General features: G+C 46.4%; 1 protein-coding gene across 1 annotated transcript in view; it reads right to left on the bottom strand.

The window, feature by feature from the left end:
- The window catches only part of LOC147888094 (uncharacterized), a 137153-nt gene that overhangs the window by 98324 nt on the left and 14661 nt on the right, over positions 1–24168 (bottom strand). The window lies entirely within an intron of this gene.

The raw sequence follows: 24168 nt of genomic DNA, 5'->3' as shown, positions 1-24168 counted from the left end.
GGGTCCAACTTCCACACTGCTCCAATGACCTATAACCCATCTTGAAGCAGAGTTTTCGTTGAGCAATCTGGAGGTTTTGAACCCTACTGAACCTGCAGAAAACAGTTTAAGAACACCCTTTGGACAGTGTTTAGGTGGCCTGTGCAGCCAGAGAACAGTACAAGACCCTGGGCAGACAATGAGCACGATTGGAACTATGTCCGAAATAACAATTAGCCGTGGCTTTATCAATAAAATTTCCTTTTCACAGTGATCGAGAAAGTGCATTTGGCCTCCATCATAACCCTCTCAAAATGTTGACAAGAATAAGGATTCAGATCCCTCCTTCTAGTGTTGGTGTATTTGTGCAGCAGTTGATTTTGCATTGCTATTTGTTGGCAAACGCGTGCAAAAGCTTGCAACATGTGCATATGGTATAAAGGAAACATACTTTCCTTGGTAAACTCATGGAAGTTAAATAAAAACGTTTTTTGGAGGATTGATTAATGCCCCACCTGTAAGCCCCCAGATCATGACACCTTAGCATGTACATGTGTAGAATATGCACCAGTAGGAGACGGACTAAGGCTGCCATGTGGGCAGCAAGACTTGGATACTATATATACCAAGTACTTGTATTGTTTCATTTGAACAGTTCTATTGGAGCTTTCTGGTGTGTGCACTCTTGCTTACTTGTGTTCACAACCTGTCTCCACTTTGTTCCTACATTTGGTATCAGAGTGCTTCCGTCTCTAGAGCCCATTCCCGCACTTGCTTCCAGACACCCACAAGCTTGGTGCTCCAGTGCATGTTCCTGATTCTCACGTTCAGCTCTCCAGCTTTCCTTTGAGGTAGCTCCAGCATTCATCTCCTTCTCTAGTTCAGTCCGATGCCTCGTTTCGTCCGCCAAAAACTTGTTTTAGAGCAGGAAAAAAAACAGTCTAGCGGCTGCTTTTCCAGGTGGACTGGTCAAGCGCCAGCATAAGGCACCTGCATAAGAACTTCTGTAGGCCAAAAGGCAGCAGCAGGTCAGTACATCCACAGACCAAGTCGGCTGGTCTGTGGCGCTAGGTTGGCTGGAGGAATGCATCAGGCAGTCTAGGGTATTACCTAGCCCTATAAAAGGGTAGCAGCAATAAGTTGAGTCGCTGGGCATTCCAGCCCACTTCAGTCTGCAGATCTTCTCTCCAGAACTGGAGAGCAGAGGAGTGGCTGGGTGCAGCAGTAGAGGTTCTCACAGTACATGCAGGAGCAGACCTCAGCCTGTATTCGAGCAGACTTTAGTGCATATCTTAAACTACAACAGGAGCACAAGACTGTCAGGAGGGAGCAGCAAGCAGAGCTCAACCAGAAGCAACTACTGAAGCCGGTGAAAAGGCATGCGGCATTCTGGAGGAGATCTGCATCAGAGAGTGCAACAGCAGAGCTTGCCGCAGGTGTACGTACACTTTGGAGCTTGTTTTGTATAGACTTTTACATCTATATGAGATCTATTATTGGCTGTACATCTGTGTATTCTTTCTCTCTCCAGCTCTGAAAGTTCTCACATATCCCCTATGTAGCCCTCCCGTAGCCCCTGTGTAGCCTCCCGCATAGCCCTCCGTAGCCTGCTGCATAGCCCTCCGTAGCTCTCCTGTAGCCCCCCGTCTGGTGTTCCGCCTCAGTCCCTAGCCACCCCGTCTGGTGCTTCCCCTCCGCCTCAGCCCGTAGCCACCGTTTCATAGCAGCGTAACCCCAGCACAAAGTCCTACAAGGCTTTCCCCCCTACCCCCCAGCTGTTTCTACGGTTAAAGATTTAGTTCATACTGAAGTACAAACTGTTAGAAAGGAAGTAACTATAGAGTTTGATGTAAAGATAAATAAGCGGATATTCAAGAAGAGATCAATGAACATGCAGCTAGATACAACAACGCTTTGAAGATCAGAGTTTGGAGACTCCCTGAGGATGGTACAAAGAGAACTCCCTTAGTGACACTCTAGCACATGTTAAAGCGACCATTGTCACCACAATATAAATATCCTAAGTCAAAGTACAGTTGACCATTTATTTGATCATAATTAAAGAGTTTTCATCTTGAAGGGGGTATACTTCGCCAGCGAGTGGAGATTTATGGATTACCAAGCCATTGTCTTCATTGCAGACAGATGGGTCACCTAGCCAGAGATTGCCCCCGCGGCCAAGGCCGAGCTCCTCCCTCCCACCTCCACAGAGTAGGCAAAGTCAGTAGGCCAGAGCCTAGCACCCCCCCAGACAAGAGCAGCAGGAGTCTCGGACCCCTTGGGTGACCCCTTTAGAAGAGGACTGGACCTAGGTTTTTAAAAAAAATAAACCAAGCAAACAAGCTCAAAAGCACTGCAGGCAAAGGCGTAGACGCACAGAGAGAGAGAGAGAGAGAGTATTCCAAGAGGCACTTGAGGAGGAGCAGCAACAGGAGCCCATACCTGAAGACCCACCCACCCCAACAGCAGGGGCCAACTACTCGACCAGGTGATCCTCCCGTGATGGAGGTCCACATCCGCATTCACCCTTGTATCAACAACAAGCCCCAAAAGCTCCTGATGCTGCGATGGCAGAAGTTGCGGATGTTAGCCTGGCAGCGGTTGAGGAGGAGCAGATTCAGGGCCCCGGCGAGCCTAATTAACAGGGGGACCTCTTGTGGTCGTCCCCTTCTCCCCCCCGCCCCCCTCCCCCCCCAAATCCCTCTCCCTCTCCACTCCCCCCTTCCTCTTGGGTTCACACCCACCCCCTCCCTCCCCCTCGCCCCTCCTATTATGGTCATCCTCACCACCCGTCCCCCTCCCTCCGTCTCCCCCGCCCTTCCCCTCCGCCCCCCCCCCCCTCCACCTCCTTCGCAGGTTCTTCAGCCCCCCCCCTCCCCTGCCAGCGGACAAGGGTAAGACAGCGCCCCCTTTCGCTTCCTCATTGCAGCATCCCGTCCCCTCTCTCCATTCACGGGGGGGAGCCAGAGGGAAGGGGCTCATCCTCCAAGTCAGCAGCTCCCAATTTTCAGCCTAGGCGTCCCTTACCGAAGGACTTCTGGAGATTGGGACCCTGGAATTATCTAGAGATTCCAGACTCTTACCGTCTACCCCTAGAGGTAACGCTTGTGATCTTGCAGCCCTGAAAAGGGGGCTCAATCAGCGTAGAGGACTCCCAGACACACCACAGGGACTAGACTTTTGGCACGCCCATGGTGCTGAGGTGAATTTTCAGCTATGCTTCACACAGGAGAAGCCGATGTGTGGTTTGGCGGTAGGAGTTATCAGATTGCCGCTTGAGGCAAAGGTTGATCAGGCATACTTTTGGCCACTCCATAAGTGTGCGGAGTTGTTCAGGGTGGAAGTCTCCTGCATGATGAAGTGGACACGAAAGATTGACATTGAGCCAGTGTCCACCCTAGTACGCCGACGTACAGACACGGACTTCTCGCCCTCCAAACCCTCGGCAAAGTCACATAAGGCAGTCTTTCTGGAACAGGCACCCACTCACTGTTAGAATTATTGTTATAATTTAGCAGTGACCAATGTAATGTAATAAGTAGGTTAGGGACACTTTTCTCTCACTTACAGGTTTTTCCCCCTAACCACAGTTAGTTCACTAACTAGGGTTAGTGAAGGATAAGGTTTTGTCACACCTATCACTCTCTTCAATTGTATGACACTCTTCTATTGCAACTATTGATTTCAGCTCTCTGCTCTCTCTCTCCCTCTGCAACTCACATTTGGTATCAGAGCGGGTTGACCCTGCTCCCTGCTTCCTTGCTCGCGATCTCCCTGCTCCAAGCTCAACAGCTTGCTGCCCATCCGTACCAACTCCTGCACCGTGCAGCTTCCGCCCGTACAGCCATACAGCCCGTACAGCCCGTCGCCCGTACAGCCTGTAGCCCATCCCGTGCATACAAGCCCGTGCCATCAGGTTCCTCCGTACATCGCCCGTACAGCCCGTCGCCCGTACAAGCGTATGTTTCCGTACGATTTCGCCGTACAGCCTCGCCAGGTTCTGTCTGTACACAGCACCAAGTTCTGTCCGTACAGTTTCGTACACTTGCGTTGAGCTGTCCGTACAAATTCAGTACATCCGTACAGGTGTACGGATTTCGACCGTACAGGCTGCACTGTACAGTTCTGTACAGCTGCATTCAACCGTACTGTTAGTCTGTACAGTTTGAGGGTGAAACATCGTTCACATTTAGTCACTTTGTAGGTGGGCTTGGAAAGTTGCATTTTTGCAGGGTTTTCTTTGCAGGAGGATATTGGAAAGAGTTTTGTCAAGCTCTTGTGCATACAACCATTGTTTGGCTTAGTTTTTGAGAGCACATTTGGAGCTTTGGCAGACAAATTGCAAATTTGGGGCTTTCAGTTAATTTGCCCTCTTTTGGATGCAATTTCCTTGAAGAAATTTGGGGCTTTTGCAGGTAGAGAGCAATTTATGCAACATTTGGGGCTTTTAGACCATTTGCCCCTTTCTTGCAATTTCAAGCCACAAATTGGGGCTTCTGTGTTGGGAGAGCAATTTTTGCAGGTTTCAGTTCACACTGTCTTTCTGTAAGTGTTCTGAAGCACTTTTGGCAGGTTTTGGAAGAAATTGGATGCTCTGGCAGACTTCTGACAGAGACATTATAGAGATTTGAGTTGCATTTTTAGCCAGTGTTTGGCTGTATTTTTTGGGAATTCTGCACTCCATTCCCAGCAAGGGAATTCAGATTTGCATTTGCTGTATTTTCTTTCTCAGACATGGCCCAGCAAAATCAGAATGATTTCCAGTTCAGTGGTCTCTCACAAGAGGATAAGCTAGATGGTACCAACTACTCCCTCTGGAGTTTTAAGGTACGCAATATTCTGAATTCCCGTAATTTGTGGGACTATGTAAATGGGGATGAGATCCGGCCAGCAAATGTGGCACCTAATACCGCTCCCCAGCAAGGAGGAGGCAAAGGTTGTGCACAGGGTACAGCTGCAGCACAAGTTATTGGTGCAGTTATACCTACCACTCCAGAGCAAAAGAGATGGGATTCACGTGATGCTTTAGCTTTGTCGTGTATTTCTCTTTCGGTGAAAAGATTCATCATTCCGCATATCCGGTCGTGTAAGACCTCAAAGGCAGCATGGGATATTTTGGGAAGCATGTATGCAGCTCGGAATGATGCCAGGGTGTCTTTATTGAAAAGAGAATTGTCTCTCATACACATATGGAAGAGGGTGACTCCATGTCAATGCGCCTCACAAAGCTACAGGATTAACGAGAGCAATTGCTGAATATTGATGAGATCATTCATGATTCAGAGATGATTACCACTACTCTGAATTCTCTTCCTGAGTCTTATCTCAGCTTTCATACCTCGCTGAATTTGTCGTTGAGGGCGGGTGCAAATCCTCTCAATTTTCACGAGTTGATAGGACTTCTGTTGCAGGAAGAGCAGACCAGGAAAAACATGACTTCACGAGCAGGTGAGCATGCCATGCTTTCAAAATTCAAGCCTAAAGTAAAGGGACAGGCAAAGACGTCAGCAAATCAGCCTTCCAGTGGTTTAGGACAGCCTTCTCAAAAGGCTAAGGGTGATGCAGGTAAACCCAAGAAGAAGGGAATATGTCATTACTGCAAAAAGCCAAGTCACTACATTGGAGAATGCAAGAAAAGGCTTGCAAAAGAAAAGAAAAACAGCTCCGGTATGGCTGTTTCAGATTCAGCTCCTCATGCATCTAACAAGCAAGCTACAGCCAACTTTGTGGAGCATGACTATGCCTTCTTGTCTTGCATTTCAGACTCTCAGTTGGCTGCTCCGGATAGTACAGCCACTTGTAATGATGACTCTAATGCTTTTCTGACATGCAGTTATGATTCTTCCAAGGATGCATCAGCTTTCAGTGTCAATGAGACACAAAATACATGGTATTTTGATAACGGTGCCTCAAAGCATATCACTTCCAGGAAGTGTCTTTTCACATCTCTGCATCCACCTCCCGTTGGTAAAAAGGTCACATGTGCCAACAACTCCTCCTATTCAGTTCGTGGTACAGGAGAAGTTGAACTTACAACCATTGATGGCTCAACATTCAAAATTTCTGATGTCTTGTATGTGCCTGGTATCACAAAAAATCTACTTTCAGTGTCCACTCTTAACAGAGCAGGATTTCAGGTCATTTTTGAAGATGACAAGTGTGCAGTCCATGACAGAGAGCATGACTATGCCTTGAGATTGTCTGGCACTTCGTTACGTGGTCTTTTTCAGCTTGACATGTATGATAAAAGACCAGCACATGCTCTTGCAGTTTCCACTCCTACTGCTGCTATGCAGGATGCGGAGTTATGGCATGCCAGATATGGACACATGCATTATGGCAACTTGATGACGCTTCAAAAACATGCTATGGTTGATGCATTGCCTCCTCTTGAAACACCTCCTCCACATACCTGTGAAAGGTGCATTCTTGGTAAAATGCACAGATTTCCTTTCAAGAAGGATGGATCAGTAAAAGCTGTTCAAAAATTACAGCTTATTCAAAGTGATGTCTGTGGTCCCATGAGGACTCCATCATTGGGTGGTCATCTTTACTTTGTCACTTTTATAGATGACTACTCCAACTACACTTGGGTTTATAGGCTGAAACGCAAATCAGAAGTGTTTATGGTTTTCAAACACTTTGCAGCCATGGTTGAGAATGAATCAGGACTCAAGATACAGACATTACGCACAAATAGAGGAGGGGAGTATTTGTCTGCAGATTCTGATGCATTTTTTAAAGACAAGGGCATTGCACATCAGCTTACAGTGAGGCTAACCCCTCAGCAAAATGGCAAAGCTGAGAGGAAAAATCGTACTCTTATGGAGATGGATAGATGCGTGTTAAAAAGCCAAAAATTGCCTCACAAATTTTGGCTTGAAGGTCTCATGTGTGCCAATTATGTTTTGAATCGGGCTCCCACAAAAGCTTTGAAGACCAAGACTCCCTATGAAGTTTGGCAAGGGAGAAAGCCTTCTGTGGATCATTTTCGTGTTTTTGGATGCCTTGCATATGCTCATGTGCCCATTGAGTTTCGGCATAAGTTGTCTGATAAGGCAATCAAATGCATTTTTGTTGGGTACAATGCAGAGAGCAAGGGCTACCGTCTCTACAATCCTGTCACACGCAAGATTATTGTCAGTAGAGATGTTATATTTTCAGAAAATTCAGCTCACACTCAAGCTGAGTTTGATTTGCCTACTTCTTCCGATGATGTCTTTGAGGGATTACTACCCATTGCCTTGGGTTCCCCTGCTGATATATCTGATGCAAATCAAAATTTTCAGATACCCCCACATGCTCCGATTCAGCCACAGGGTGTCTTACCACCTCCACAAGCAGTGGAAGAGGTTGTTCAGCAAGAAATTGCAGATATACATGCAGCAAAAACAGTCCCAAATTGGCTGTTACAAACTTTCAGGGAGAGTAAAATTGATGCTCCATTACCTGGCAGAACTCAGAGTGCAGTAAGGCATGGGGGGGGAGCTCTTTCAGTTGAATCAGCTTATGCAACAGGAGGAACCTGAGACATTTGAAGAGGCACAAGATAATGTGCATTGGATGAATGCCATGCACGATGAGTTGCAGTCCATTCAGAAAAATCAGACATGGAAAGTTGTCGATTTGCCACCAGGTAAACATGCCATAGGTACACAGTGGGTTTTCAAAGTTAAAAGAAAGCCAGATGGGACCATTGATCGGTACAAGGCAAGGCTGGTTGCAAAAGGATATGCTCAGAAAAAGGGCATAGACTATGAGGAGACTTTTGCTCCTACATCTAGAATGACAACCATCCAGTCAGTTATAGCTATGGCTGCAAACTTTGAATGGAATGTTCATCAGTTGGACATTAAAACAGCTTTCCTTAATGGAGACTTGTTGGAAGAGGTTTATGTCAAACAACCTCCAGGCTTTGAAATTTCAGGAAATGCACTTCAGGTATGCAAGCTGAATAAAGCTTTGTATGAGCTAAAACAAGCCCCACGTGCATGGTATGCCAAAATTCATGCCTTTCTGACCAGCAAGGGGCTGCACAATAGTCCAACTGAGAGCACCCTCTACATCAAGAAGGATGGGGGGGATATTTTAGTCATCATTTTTTATGTAGATGACTTACTGCTCACAAGGTCAAACGAAGATAATATTGCAGATTTTAAAGCTGAATTGCAGGCCACTTTTGACATGTCAGATTTGGGGCTGCTACACTTTTATTTGGGGATCCAGTTCACTCAAGAGAAAAGTGGCATCGTTATGTCTCAATCCAAGTATGTGCAGAAACTCTTGGACAGATTCAACATGCAGGATTGTAAGCCCATAGCTACTCCCATGGAGCTGGGGCTGAAGCTTACAATGCATGATGCAGGTGAATCAATTGATGTCACACTCTACAGTCAGGCTGTTGGATGCCTCATTTATCTCTGCAATACACAACCTGATATTCAGTTTGCAGTTTCTCAGGTGAGCAGATATATGAACAGCCCAAAGACTATGCATTGGCAGGCTGTAAAACGCATCTTCCGTTATTTGCAAGGTACATAGTCTTTTGGCTTGATGTTTCCCAGGGGGGGTGACTTGAATATGCATGCTTACAGTGACTCAGATTGGGCTGGAGACTATGACACTAGGCAGTCCACAAGTGGCAATTGTTTCTTTTTTGGCAAAGCTTGTATTTCTTGGTTAAGCAAGAAACAATCTACAATGGCTACCTCTTCTAGTGAAGCTGAGTACAGGGCAGCTTTCACAGCGATAGTTGAATGTGTTTGGCTGCGTCGTTTATTTGCTGATCTTCATCTTTCATTGGAGGGTCCTTCTCCAATTCTCACTGATAGTCAGAGTGCACGAAGCACATTGAGGTTCACTATCACTACGTCAGAGAGGAGTTGCATGTAGGAGAGATCAGTATGATCTATATGTCAACACATGACAATGTTGCAGACATTTTCACCAAAGCACTTCCACGTGAAAAGTTTGAGGCATTTCGCAGTGCCCTGAACTTATCTCCTTTTGGTGATTGATCATTTCCTTGTACATGACATTGGCACTGCAGGGGGGTGTTAGAATTATTGTTATAATTTAGCAGTGACCAATGTAATGTAATAAGTAGGTTAGGGGCACTTTTCCCTCACTTAGAGGCCCCTAACCACAGTTAGTTCACTAACTACGGTTAGTGAAGGATAAGGTTTTGTCACTTAGACAACACCTATCACTCTCTTCAGTTGTATGACACTCTTCTATTGCAACTATTGATTTCAGCTCTCTGCTCTCTCTCTCCCTCTACAACTCACACTCACATGAGAGCCTTGTTTTCTGCATCCCCGTCCTCATGAGCTGGACCATAGTGAGTTGGAAGGTGCACGAGCTCCATGACCATGCTGTATCTGATCCTTCGGCAGGAGCTGCAAACAGCAGTGGTAGGACGGGCAGTGGGCACCCTTTTCATTCAAGAGCATAGTTCTCAGCATTAGACATTAGACGGTGACACCACCTCCTCCCGAGTGAGAGCTTATCCCAGGACGGGTAGTTTGGATGGGAGTTAGGATGGGAGAGTCCACGATTGGGATCCTAAACGTGTATACCCCAACGTACAGACAGCACCATCCGGCCTTTTGGAGGAGGCTAACAAGTGTCTTCCGGATGTAGACTCCTGGATTGTTGGAGAAGACTTCAACAACTTGGAGTTTAGGGAGGACAACCAGGGCGGCGCCTCTTTCTCTGAGATGCCAGCAGCAGAGCGGAGCACCTGGGAGCAGTTCATCTTCATGATCAGTGGTGGCACAGACCCATGGCGAGAGCCCAAGTTCAGCAAGATACCTGGCAGCAGCCTTCCCTCTTTCGGACAGAGGAGACATGATGGACTGCTTGAGAGGCTAGACTGCTTCTCCGTTGGGGACTGGGCAGTGCAAAGAGGCGGCTCTACCAAGATTCTGGCAGCACCACGATGTCAGACCACCCTCCAACAATACTCTACTTAGAGCAGCCCCGTCATGGTCTTCCCCAAAAGGGGGTCCACAGTCTAGAGAACCTCTTGCAGGATGGGGAGATCCAGCACGTCATGGCAGAGATTTGGCAGTAGTCAGAGACGGCACCTTGCAAGGGCTGGGCTTCATGGGTGGCCGACGCGATCCAAAGGAGCAGTGAGGAGTTGGAGGCTCGTGCCCTTAGACGAAGGAGGGCTCTTCAGGAGCGCGAGCAAGCACTGTGAAGAGACCTCGCCTCCATAGAGAGGCTCAGGGAGGAAGACCCAGAATCCCAGTGGCTTAGTGGCAAGTTTGAGAGTGCACGTCTTGAGCTTCAGGACACGGACATTTGACGGGCTGAATTCTCCTATCACTCCTCCCGGGCCCGGTGGGTATAGCAGGGGGACAGGATGACAAAGCAGTTCTTTCAGACCACTGGGCCCCGATCGGTAGGCACGCAGTTGCAGCATCTACGGGATCTGCAAGGCATCATGCACACTGATCCGCAAGAGATTTTAGACCTGACCATAGGTTTTTACAGCCAGCTCTTTCAGACGAAGAGGATGACTCTAGCTTGTCTTGCGGCCCATGAGTTAGTTTGGAACCACGTTCCGACGGTGGTCTCGCACGATTTGTGCAGGAGTCTGGAGGAGCATTTCACGGTGAGGAGCTTTGGGAAGCCCTCAAGGCTCTCCCAATCCAGAAGTGTCCTGGCGAGGATGGCTTGACTCCAACCTTCTTCCAGAACTTCTGGGAGATCATCTCCACCCCTTTCCACCTAGCCTACCAAGAGATCTTCAACACGGGCTCCCTTCTTCAGTCCTTGAGCATGGGGTGGATTTGTTTGATCCCGAAAGGGGGAGATAGGTCAGACATTCGGCAATGGACATCGATCACTTTGCTTGATACTGCATACAAGATCTTTGCCAAGGTCTTCACTTTGCGGTTACGGCCCCATCTTACTGACATCATCCACAACACACAAACTGGGTTCGTTCAGGAGCGCAGCATCCTGGACAACATCTTCACGTTTTGGGAGGCAATGGATTGGTCCAGGGAGGAGTCACAACTGTTGGTCGTCCTTCTCTTGGATTTTGAGAAGGCTTATGGTAGGGTGGAGTGGTCTTCCCTAGAGAACACTATGCGGAGATTGGGTTTCTCAGACAGATGGATTAGAGTAGTTTTTGCGCTTTATGCGGGGAGCTCTAGTCAAATGCTTATCGGTGGACACACAGGCGAGGCCTTTCCTCTCTCGCTTGGTCCGCCAGGGCTGCCCCATCGCTCCCTTCCTCTTCTTGTTTGTCGCGGGGGCTTTGGGCTACTGCTTGAGATCACAGGTGGCAGGCCTCACAGGGTTGAGGCTCCCAATCAGACAGGAGGAGTTGCTAAACTCTGAGTTTGCAGATGACATGGCCTTGTACGTAGAGGGCACCATAACGAGCTTGGAGAGAGTCAGGGGAGCCCTAGCTATCTACTGTGAGGCCTCGAGTGCGCAAATCAACTGGACAAAATCCATGGGCTTCTTCACAGGCTCTGAGGAGACACACGAGATTCAAGAGTGGGGGAGCGACTTTGGCTTCCACTAAATACTACGGGGCCAGAGAGCGAGATACCTCGGATGCCAGGTGGCTATTGATATTACAGCAGAGTAGCAAATCGTCCTAATCCTTGAGAGTGTTCGACGCAAGCTTCTCTACTGGAGCTCGATCAAACTCTCCAAACCCTATGGAGGCTCCTCATCAAGGGGGAACCCTTCCCCATAAGGGGGGCCTCTGAGAAGATCCATCTATGTGAATGCTGCCACTGCCCCCCCCAGTGCGTGGGGTGTTCTTGAGAAACCCTCGTTGTAAGAGGAGATTGCAAGGCTCTACACCTGGGGTGAGGCCGCGCACAACCAACTTGCCCAAGAGGGCTCTACTCTGCATCTTCGGATCAATGATACCCAAGCCTCCCAATGTCTGTGGCATGATCACCGTCTGCCAAGTGACCTGGGCTCTAGTATTCCTCGTGCCGTCCAATCCTGCCCAAAGGAAGTTCCAAACCAACTGTTGGAGCTGCCCAATGCACCCTCTGTGAAAACACTAGTAGGAGGCGATATACCAAGCTGTGGCAAGAAGGACCTAGTTTGCCATAGCAGGGGCCTCATTCGTGCTCAACCTCGATGCAGAGAGGAGTTCGAGCGTCAGCCCCTTGTTTGGCACCCGGATATCATGCATCAGGATGGGCATATGCTTGGGCAACAGACTCACATTAGTTGGGCACATTGGGACAGTGGACTGGCCGGCTCCTTTGGCAGATGGAAAAGATTACCCATGGAGGTAGAGGCGAGGCTTGGCGTCTTAGCGCATTTGCGAGGGGCAACGGATGAGAGAGATTGACCTAGCCATCCCTGAATCCTGGTGGGAGGGACTTCGCATGTGGATGGACAACAGATGGTTAAGTCAATTTTCTCGGACTGGTGTCCCCTTGAGGATGATGATGCAACGAGGCAGCACGCAACTGGTTTTTGCCGTATAGGACCTCGAGGCCTACTCCAAGCACTCACTGAGAGAGACCCAGAGATGGATGGGAGTCTAGATGGCATTCATTGGCAGATGATCAGAGTGGTGGGACATTTGGGGAAAGAGTGGCACATTGATCCTCCCAGTATCCTAGAGCAAGATGCCCCCAGATGGTACCTCTAGCTTTGGGAGGGTAGGCCCTTGAGGGAGGTCCAGTGGGATCCGGGAGAGTGGTTCTCGACCTCTAGGGGTGGCCTTGCTGTGAGCAAGTGGATGAGGTGCCCTTCTTTTCCTACACCACATGGATTGGCAGAGGGCTTCAAATGGACTCTTCAATTTGGACCCCTTCGAGGGAGAAGCATTGGGTGGCCCAGAAAGTGCCCCAAGACGTCCGTTCTAAATATTGGACGTGGTTATGGCCCAGTTTGCAGCCGAGGAAGATCTACTACTTCTGGCTGGCCGCCCACGGAGGCTTGCTCATCGGCCCGTGGTTGGAGCAGATGCGGGTGGAGGGGCAATGTCATTGTTGCTCTACTAGTTTCCTGGAGATGATCCCTTACTGCCTCTAGAGGTGTCGTAGCGCAGCGAGGATTTGGATGGGAGCCCTCTATATTATGACCCATATGCAGAGTCTTCATAGGGACTACACATGGGGGATGTTGGCCTGGTTGACTGAGGGAGGACACGCGTTCCAGATTGATGAGGTCTCCCAAGCTTACCGGATACATGGTCAGAGCATTCAGAGGATAGAGCTCCATGAGGCGATCCCTCCTAATAGCCTTGTTCCTCATTCTCTTCTGAGCACAATGTATGGGAGGTAGTAGCGAGTATCACGACGTGGAACATTTGGGTAGCTCGCTGCAGTCTGGTGATGGGTGAGCATCCGGTTCCACCCTCGGCTACCTTGGTCGCCATCTGGCAAGATATCATCTACACTCTTCGCTACACCTCGGAGCGTGGGACCCCAAGCTCTACGGCGACTATCGTGAGGCGAACTCCATTCTGCAAGGCTTGGCCTGTAGGGGCTTTAACATATTCACTCCGCGAGGGATTCGCTAGTTGTATAGTTCCCCCACCTGGCTGTTAGCCCCAGTACTGGAAATCCCCTAGGCAGTGAGCTAGGTTTCTCTGGAACAGGCCAGTTTTTTCTTCTTTCAGCCTTGTTCCAGTTTTTCCATACTCAGCACCTTCGGGGCTGCTGTTTTGAATGAAGTCTTTCAAGCATAGGTTCCTTTCTTTGCCCAAAAAAAAAAAAAAGACACAACCTAGACTATGCAGAGCAAAAAGTGATCATCACCATAACTGTCTCCTCAGATTCTATAGACCTTGTTGGAGCTCACAAACAAGGCGACATCAGTATGACTCTCTACACCAAGCTGAGCCTGCCCAAGCCAATAAAAAGGACCATGGAATGTTCTGTCCACCCGATTTCATAGGAGCTAGAACCTCCAAGAGCCACCAACCACATCGCCCAGGTCCACTGCATGAAGACCTAAATGCCACGTAGCTATCCATGCAAAGACTGACCAATCGAATGGAGGCGCTTGCAGACCAATGGGCTTGCCACTACCAGCCATGACCGCATAAAGCAACCAATGAGGAGATTTCACAAGAGCACTATGTTGGAGATATCATAGTCAAAGAGTGTGTTGGTGTGAAGTGTTGGTGTGTAGTACTAGGTGATCTAGTACTAGTCTATGTGTGAGTCTTGTGTGAGTGCCACGTGTCATCATGGGACTTATCCCTTATGCAGTTGGTGGAAGTGTGTGAGTGTGTAGCCTATATAAGGCTTGTATTTCACTCGTCTTGTCATACTTGATGAATGAATGAAATGTAGGCCATCTTCTCCCAGTTCTAGTGATGCCCTATGGGCCCTGGTATGTGCCTTGTAGGCATAGTTATAGGCACTTAGTTTATTTTGTGCCTTTTATGCCACATAGGACACTTAGTCCTATGTGACGCCTAGGACACTTAGTCCTAGGGTCTAGCTACAAGTACTGTGTACTTTTCTTTTCATAACACTCTAGTTGACGTGACAGCCGCTATCTTTCGACTCTTGTACCTTGTACTTGCTCTCTCGTTTATCGATCCTACAGTGGTATCAAAGCTCAGTTCGACTTGTCTCTTGCCCCCGGATTTGCACCTACTCCCTATACCTTCATCTGTACAGTCTGTACGCTGGTACGGACGTCTATATGTTACCCCTGTCGTACATCCTCCGTACAGCCGTACAGAAGGTTCCGTGCAATGTACCTGCTCAATACTGCGCTCCGTACCTGCATTCCGTACAGCCACGTACTTTATACTTGCGACGTACATCGTACATAGTACTTGCTCTGTACGTTGTGCGTACACCGTACATTGGACTACTCCGTACATCCGTACAAGAGCACTTGTACCATCCGTACAGAACAGCTATCCGTACAGCTCGTACTTGTTCCAGGATTTCCATACAGGTTTGGCACGCATATACACGACTTTGGCAAAATTTGGGGCTTTCAATACCTTTCATCTCCTCTAGTTGCAACTTCTTGCAAGAACACTAGAGTTTTGGGATTTGGTCTGCAATTCCTTGTTTGATTGCAGTACATTGGCTCAGATTGCAGGACATTGAGTCACATTTGTAGGGCATTGGGTCAGATTATCATACATTGAGTCACATTTGTAAAAATCTCAGCAAAATTTGGGGCTTTTCTGTATTTGCCCTCTTTTTGGCCTATTTGCCCTCATTAAGTTTGGGGCTTTTGCCAGATTTGCTGTTTTTTGCAGTGAACATTGCCTGACACATTCACATTTGGGTCAAATTTGTATTTGCCCCTTGAATTGGGCTGGAAATTTGCAGAACATTTACTTGCAGACATTTGCTGTCATTTTTGGACAGCCAGCTCTTTGCAGTGATAGCCTTGAGGCTTTTGGGTTTACAGGTCTCTTCTTTTCAAGGTATCCCATTTGCAATGGCTAGCAACAATCATGATTCTTCGTGAAGATGATAAGTTGGATGGCACCAACTATCCGATGTGGTCTTATCTCATGAAACATATTCTTGTTGCAAGGCATTTTTGGTATATTGTTTCTGGCCAGCCAATGCTCCAGTGGCTGCCCCTACTGCTGGTCCCTCTGCAAAGGGTACTCCTCCTGATGCCTTATCCTCTAGCACCCCTGCTGCTACTCCTCCAACTCAGGAACAATCAAGATGGGACGCAAGAGATCCAAATGCACATTCCTGTATTGCTTTATCATGCAAGAGAATGATTATTCCACACATCCTGCAGGACAGCAAAGGACGCTTGGGACAAATTGGCTTCTCTTTACATTCGCAATGAGGCACATGTTGCATATTTAAGAAGGCAATTGCAGGAAGTCAGTATGAATGAAGGTGACTCTATGGATGCATACCTCACAAAGGTCAAGGACCTCATGGAACAACTTGCCAATATTGATGAGGTGGTGCTAAATTCTCAGCTTGTCAGTACCACATTGAATGGACTGCCAAATACATATCAAGGGTTTGCTACAACCCTTCGATTAGTGGCCATGGGTAATCCAGAGCACTACTCTTTTGATCAGCTAGTCACTTTGCTTTTGCAGGAAGAGCAAAGTCGTGCTAATAGACAAGCCATTATTCCTAATCATGCATTTGCTTCACAGCAGACAGGAAGAGGCAAGGCTTCCAAGCCTATGGGCAAGCCTAAATTTGCGCCTAATAGTGGCAATTCCTCCAATGCATCTAAAAATACAGCGGATAAGTCAAAGAAGAAAAGATGCAACTATTGTCGCAAGCCTGGACATGACATTTCAGAATGCACGAAGCGCATTGCTTCGGAGAAAAAGAAAGCAAGATTGACAGTTAATGCCTCACATGCAATTGAATCCCACGAGCCAGAAGATGCTTCACATGCACATGCTCTTCAGGATGATTGGGCATGGGCTGTCCATTGCTCATTTGATCCCTCCAAAGTTGATGCACTCTTTACTGCTAATGATGCTCAGTCTTGGTATTTTGATAGTGGTGCTTCCAAGCACGTCACATCTTGCAAACAATTGTTTCACTCCTTAGCTAATGCACCTCGTGGGGGAACTGTCACATGTGCTAATAATGCCTCCTATGCTGTGAAAGGAATTGGAGATGTGCAACTCACATCCATTTCAAGCCATCCTGTCACTTTGACAAATGTTCTCTTTGTGCCTGGAATTGAAGTCAACTTGATTTCAATTTCAGCAATTGCCACTTCAGGTTTCAGGCATCTGTATCCATCAAAAATCACTCTAGTATATGATCTTCGTGATGACAATGCCATAGTTCTCACTAGCACTTTGAAAAAGGGTCTTTATCACCTTGATGATCACTCAGCTACACTCTCTATTGAAGCATTTGCTATTTCAGATTCACAGCTTGCTGAAACTCATCTTTGGCATGAGAGAATGGGTCATCTCAATCATAGAGCTCTTGCCAAGTTACATTCACAGAAATGGCAAATGATGTACCTCAAACTCACACAGTTTCCAAACATGTGTGTGAGGGTTGTCTTTTGGGTAAGATGCATCGGTTTCCTTTTCAAAAGAAGTGTCCAAAACTCTTACAAAGGAAATTGCAGCTAGTGCACAATGATGTCTGTGGCCCAATGAGGACAAATGCCATTGGGAGGTACAAATATTTCATCACTCTCATTGATGACTTCACAAGATATTGCTAGGTATATGCTTTAAAAGCTAAATCTAAAGTGTTCTCATGCTTTCAGAGGTGGCTGAATATGGTTGAGAATGAATCAGGATGCAAGCTTGTCACCCTCAACACAGATAGGGAGGGAGAGTATATGTCAAAGGAGTTTGATGCATTTTTGTCTTCACGGGGCATTGTTCACTCATGCACTACTCCTTACACTCCTCAGCATAATCCTGTTCCTGAGAGGAAGAACAGGTCCACTATGGAGATGGCCAGATGCATGCTTAAGGCTAAGTCCTTGCCCAATAAATTTTGGCTTGATGCAGTAATGTGTGCCAACTATGTGCTGAATAGATCACCTACAAGGGCATTGAGGACTGTTACACCTTATGAAGCATGGAAAGGCAGGAAGCCTTCACTTTCACACATGAGAGTTTTTGGGTCTCTTGCATATGTCCATGTACCATCTCAGCTCAGACATAAGCTTGATGACAAGGCAATCAAATGCATATTTATTGATTACAGCCAGAAGAGCAGAGGGTACAGGTTATACCAACCAAATACTGGGAAGATTATTGTCAGTAGAGATGTAATCTTTGCTGAACATTCGGCTTCTCCTCTTGTGGACTGCAAAGCTAAGCCAGAAGTTGACATGTTTGATGCCTTTGACTCTTGGTTACCTCTGCCTTCCTCAGAAGGGGACTTTGACCAACAACATGAGCCTCCTGCAGGCCCTCCAACAAGCAATGATCAGCCAGTACCCCATGCTGATTTGCAGGTTTCTCTTCCAGCACAAAATGATCCCACTATTCATGATGCACTGATTGAAGAAAGAGCTGTCAATAGACAGCAAAGGCAAGTTCCCAGATGGCTTCTTGATACATTGAGGGACAGCAAACAAGATCAGCCTTTTGCTGCCCGGACAAGAGCAGGGAATAGACACATGCATGGTCACTTTCTTGAGTGTGCACTCCTTGCTACAGCTTGCAATGAAGAGCCTTTGTGCCATAAAGATGCTTTTGACAGCAAAGAGTGGATGGATGCAATGAAAGCTGAGTTACAATCCATTGCCAAAAATGACACATGGGAATTAGTAGATCTCCCTCCCGGCAAGCATGCCATTGGTACCCAGTGGGTCTACCAATTAAAAAGGAAATCTGATGGCAGTATAGATCGACACAAAGCCCGTCTTGTTGCAAAAGGGTATGCCCAACAACAAGGCATTGACTTTGAGGAGACCTTTGCTCCCACCTCCAGGATTACTACTATTAGATGTGTCATTGCCATTGCAGCCCATCACCATTGGCAAGTGCATCAACTTGACATCAAGACTGCTTTTCTTCATGGGGATCTGCAAGAAGAAGTCTATGTCACACAACCTCCTGGCTTTGAGGTTGTTAATTCTGAAAACAAGGTATGCAGGCTTAGAAAAGCCCTTTATGGTTTGAAGCAGGCACCCAGGGCATGGTATGCCAAAATTCATGCACACTTACTATCCCTTGGTTTTCAGAATAGCCCCACAAAACCCACTCTTTATGTCCGTGAGATGTGGATCTGATTTTTTAGTGCTGATTTTATATGTGGATGATATGCTCATCACGGGCCCAGATACTCAGCATATTGCAGCTTTCAAGGTTGATTTGCAGCAGGTTTTTGAAATGTCAGACATGGGACAGCTCTACTATTATTTGGGCATTCAGTTTGCTCATGTTGAGGGGGGTATCATGATGTCACAGTCCAAGTATATTGGACAGCTCCTTGATCGTTTTCAGTTCGAGGATTGCAAGCCAATCTCTACTCCCGTGGACCCTGGCTTTAAATTTTCGGCTCATCATGGAGCCCACCATGTGATATCACTCTTTATCAGCAGGCTGTTGGATGTCTCATTTACTTATGTCACACCAGACCTGATTTACAGTATGCAGTATCTCAGCTCAGCATATTCATGCACATGCCTAGTTCACAGCATTGGCAAGCAGTGAAGAGAGTTTTCAGATATCTCAGAGGCACTCAGGATTTAGCTCTCTTCTATGGTGATTAGGGTTCACGGATAGTGACTGGGCAGGTTGTTCCGACACCAGAGTGTCACATACGGGCAATTGTTTTTTGCTTGGCAATTCATGTATCTCTTGGCTTAGCAAGAAGCGACCAACAGTTTCCACATCTAGCTATGAGGCTGAGTACAGGGCAGCCTTCACCGCTACAGTAGAGTGTGTCTGGCTTCAAGAGTTACTTACAGATCTTGGTATTCGCAAGACATCCTCCACCATGGTCTACACTGACAGCCAGAGTGCTTTGGCCATTGCGCGTAACCCAGTGTTTCATGCACGTACCAAGCACATTGAAGTTCACTATCATTATGTTCGAGAGCGGTTGTCAACAAGAGACATAGAGTTGTCCTATCTTCCCACAAAAGACAACATAGCAGATCTGTTTACAAAGGCACTTCCTCGTCCCAAGTTCGAAGTCTTCCAACAAGCTTTACACTTGGTTCCCTTTGTTACATGATCTGACATACCTTGTACATTCATAGGTGGCTATATCTTTTTGGGATGAACATGTGCCACCATGACAACAAAATACCAGGTATTCTGAGACGTTTCCAGAATACTTCAGCCCATACAATGGAGGGGGGTTTGTAGGCCATCTTCTCCCAGTTCTTAAAACCAGACTACCGGTGAAAGACAGCTATGGCTTCAATATCACCACTCTTAAACGACGGGATTTATACTCTCAAAAGCTCTCCCTCACTCCCTCTCTCTGGAGATGCACTAGGGCCCAGGACAATTCGTCGGGCTGGACCCCCCCAAGGTCTTTATTCATCCAAGAAAATCTCTTACAGAAGTTCAACGTAGAGCTATCTCGTAAATCTCCATCTTACAAAACGTGAATCATCTCTTCTTTTACAAGAGCTTCAAGCTCCATTCAAATTGGCAACATGCCACTTGTCTAAAATCTAGACTAAATCCTATTACAAGCCACTAAGGGCCATTCTGGAGTCTTCAAAGCTCTCGGTCACACGAACCGCCTCCTAGATGCTTGTCAGGCTCCCATTTCGCTTAGGAAAAATAATCCTTCCTAGTACCTGCAACAATTAATTAAAGCGCACCACCATGGTACCCATTAATTGTTAGCGCTTTGCATGCAAATAACACACTGTGGACTAATTCTAGTCACGGTGGGCGTCCCCACTGAACACATGTGCACATCTAAACATATATATATTCTCTGGTTGACCGGAGTCAACACTCTTGATTATAATTAAAGAGCTTTGACCAAAGGTCAAGGCGCCTTAATTATAGCCAAGTCTCTCCAACCAAAGTTGGCACATCTTGGTTAATCAGGGTTAACCCTCTTGGCGCATGCCAAGTCTTGTTGACCGAAGTCAACACTCTCTGACCGCAGTCAGGTTTACTTGACTGGAGTCAAGTATCTTTGACCGTAGTCAATCCTTTGACCATTAAAATAACTCTTTGACCATAATTAACACATATAAAACTCTTTAATTATGATCAAATAAATGGTCAACTGTACTTTGACTTAGGATATTTACATTGTAGTGACATCCCCTCGGCTTCTATTCAGTTGACCTCAACTGAAAAGCTTCTTTGTAAACATCCAAAAGCTGTGGATGATTGAATAACATGTCTTCGTCCATCCACTTGGCATCTAATGCCGTATAATTCTTGAATTTTACAAGATACCTGTAAAACTCCTTACCCTGAGGGCCTTTACGTACAATATACTACACAATTTGCTCTAGCTGAAGGACTTCCTCCAGCTCATCCACTTCTGGTGGATCTTCTGATACTGGTTCTGTAGGCTCTGGTCCTTGAAATTTCTTTAGAAGACTCACATGGAATGCATTGTGAATCCTCCAATGCTCTGGCAATGCTAATCTGTATGCAACCTCATTTATTCTTTCTGTAACCCTGAAAGGGCCATAGTATCTGGGAGATAACTTTGCATACACTTTCTGTTTGCCTTTAAACTTGCGGAGCCTAGCTTTTTCAAACCTCAAAAGTACCCAGTCCCCTTCCTTGAGATCTAGCTGTCTCCTATGTTTATCTGCAGCTCTTTTATGTTTCTCTTGAGACCTTTCAATTGCTGTCCGGACTTGGCTGTAAGCTGTCTGGAGGTCTCTTACAAACTGATCAGCTGCAAATATTTCATCTTTGGTCCTCAATATAGGTGGCAAAATCACTTTCCCATATATGATTTCAAAAGGGGCTTTCCCTGTAGAGCTATGTACTGTATTATTGTAAGCAAACTCTACTAACGGTAGGTACTTTTCCCAGTCTAAACTTTGGTCACCCACGTAGCATTTCAGCATATCCAAAATTGTAGAATTTGCTACTTCACTTTGACCATCTGTCTGGGGATGGAAAGAAGAAGAAAAATTCAGATTCGTCCCCATGTTATCAAATAAAGCTCTCCAGAATAGACTGGTCATTCTGGGATCTCGATCACTAACAATGGACTTAGGCATACCATGATGTTTAAAAATTTGTGCCATGAACAGCTTAGCCATATGATCTGCCTTTATGGTTTTGCGAACCGGAATGAAATGAGCTTGCTTGCTGAATCTGTCTATGATAGTCCAAATCCCATCATTCCCTGACTTTGATCTCGGCAAATCAAAAATAAAGTCCATTGTAATACTTTCCCATGGTGCCTGAGGCACGGGAAGAGGCATAAGTAGGCCAGGTGCCTTCCGTCTATCGTACTTTATTTTCTGACACGTAAGGCATTCAGTAACAAACTGATGTATATCTTTCCGCATTCCTGGCCAAAAGAAATACCTAGAGTTGTTGCTGTAATTCCTCTATGTCCAGCATAGGGAGGTGCATGGCATTCCCCCAAAATCTTTTTCCTCATCTCCTGGGTGATGCATAGGCAATCATCTTTCATTAAATACCCATCTTTCAAGGAATAGTGACTGGTGGATTGCCCTTCTTGCATTTGCTGTAAAATTTCACCAAAATCAGAATCATGAGCATATTGTTCCCTCATGCCTTCCAGGTCCTGATGATAAGCAATAGTTACATTATTGACCTGGGGTCTTCAGGACAAGGCATCTGCCACTCTGTTCCGAATTCCTGGAGTATGGACAATCTGAAAATGATACATTGACAGCATGTTTGCCCATTTCATATGCTTCTCGGAAAGCTTGGTCTGAGTCAAAAAGTATCTCAGACTTTGGTGATCTGTTTTGACAGTAAAATCTGCACCCAAAAGATAGTGTTTCCATGTATGGATGGCATGAATTACAGCCAATAACTCTTTCTCATAGATTCCTAAATATCTTTCCGCATCCCGAAGTCGCCTGCTTTCATAGGCTACTACATGACCATTCTGATGCAATGCAGCCCCAACACATTCTCCACAAGCATCGCAATCCACATCAAAAGACTGATAAAGATCCGGAACTACCAGAATAGGCTCTGTAGTCAACTTTTCCTTGAGTGTATTGAATGCTTTCTTCTGTGATAATCCCCATGTGAAGGCTGCATTTTTCTTAGTGAGGTCGTGTAATGGAGCTGCGATATCAGCAAAATGTCTTATAAACCTTCTGTAGTAAGAACACAAGCCTAAAAAGCTTCGAACTTCATGCACAGTTTTCAGCTCTGGCCATTCCTGAATGGCACGGATCTTCGCTGGATCCATTTGTATCCCATTCTTGGATATTATATGCCCCAGATAGTGGATTTCTTCCAGGAAGAATTCACTTTTCTTGCTGTTTGCATAGAGCTGATGATTTCTCAGCTCTTGAAACACTATAGCAAGATGTTCTCTGTGGTCTTCCTCTGTCTTAGAAAAAACTAAGATATCATCAAAGAAAGTACCCGTAAAATGCCTGTACTTCCGGAAGATACGATCCATCATTCTATTGAATGTGGCTGGAGCATTTGTAAGTATTCATACAACCCGAATGTAGTGCGGAATGCTGTCTTGTGCACATCCTGAGGTTGTATCCTCACTTGGTGATAGCCACTCTTTAAGTCTATCCTGCTGAAAACTGAAGCTCCATTTAACTGATCCAGGACATCATCAATACGCGGAATAGGGAATCTATTCTTGATGGTCATTTTGTTCAGTGCGCGATAGTCGACGCACATACGGAATGAACCATCTTTCTTCTGTACTAATAGTACAGGGGAACAAAAAGGAGACGAGCTGGGCTGAATCAACCCTTTGGACAGCAAGTCCTGTACCTGAGCCATAATCTCCTCTCTCTGAGTCGCACTGACTCTATAAGGGGGTCTGTTTGGTGGCTCACTACCAGGCATTAACTCTATCTGATGATCTTCTGGTCTCTCTGGGGTTAACTCCCCTGGCAAAACATCAAAAAAACAATCTTTAAAGTTTACCAGAAACTGAAACTTATCTATGTCTGCATCATTCATTTCAGCATGCATATCATTCTCTTTTTCTTTTACAAAAACCATATATGCAGAAATTGCAGACTTTATTGCTTTACCGCATGAAACATCAGATACAATGGGGATAGTGTCGCCTTTATTCCTGGCAATTAAACGCTGATTTTTTCCCCTATGCACAAACTCCAGCACTCTTTCAGGAAGAGTCAACTTCACTGCCTTGCGGTGAAACCAAGGCATCCCCAAAACTACATCATAATGTTTCAGTGGAGAAATGAAGAAGTCTTCCTGATCCACATAACTCTGAACATGAAGACGGAGCTTCCCTATCAAGGGAGTAACTGGCACAGGATTCCCACAAAACATTTGATCGGCATCCAAAGCCCTGCCTAACTCTTCCGTCTTTATTCCCAGCCTCAGGGCTAGATCCTCTGATATAAAATTATCAGTAGCCCCTCGATCAAATAAAATTAGCGCTTGCTGGTCTCTAACTTTGCCCCATGATAGCAGCAATTCTCGTTCTTCTGGGTTCAAAGCATGACCCAGTATATCAGGAATTCCCCCCGCCATTGGCTTTTGCGGTCCTAGTGGCTTCTCTGCCTCTTTTCCCTTCGATGTTGAAGGCTTTTCTGGGCACTGGGCAGCCACATGCCCCTCTTTACCGCACCTGAAGCATTTCCCATCTC

Source organism: Dipteris shenzhenensis, chromosome 22 (genome assembly GCF_047967505.1).
Source record: "Dipteris shenzhenensis isolate YYH24624 ecotype China chromosome 22, Dip_SZ_1.0, whole genome shotgun sequence".
Taxonomy (NCBI): domain Eukaryota; kingdom Viridiplantae; phylum Streptophyta; class Polypodiopsida; order Gleicheniales; family Dipteridaceae; genus Dipteris; species Dipteris shenzhenensis.
The sequence above is the reverse complement of the archived record's forward strand: the minus strand, read 5'-3'. Positions and strand labels throughout refer to the sequence as shown.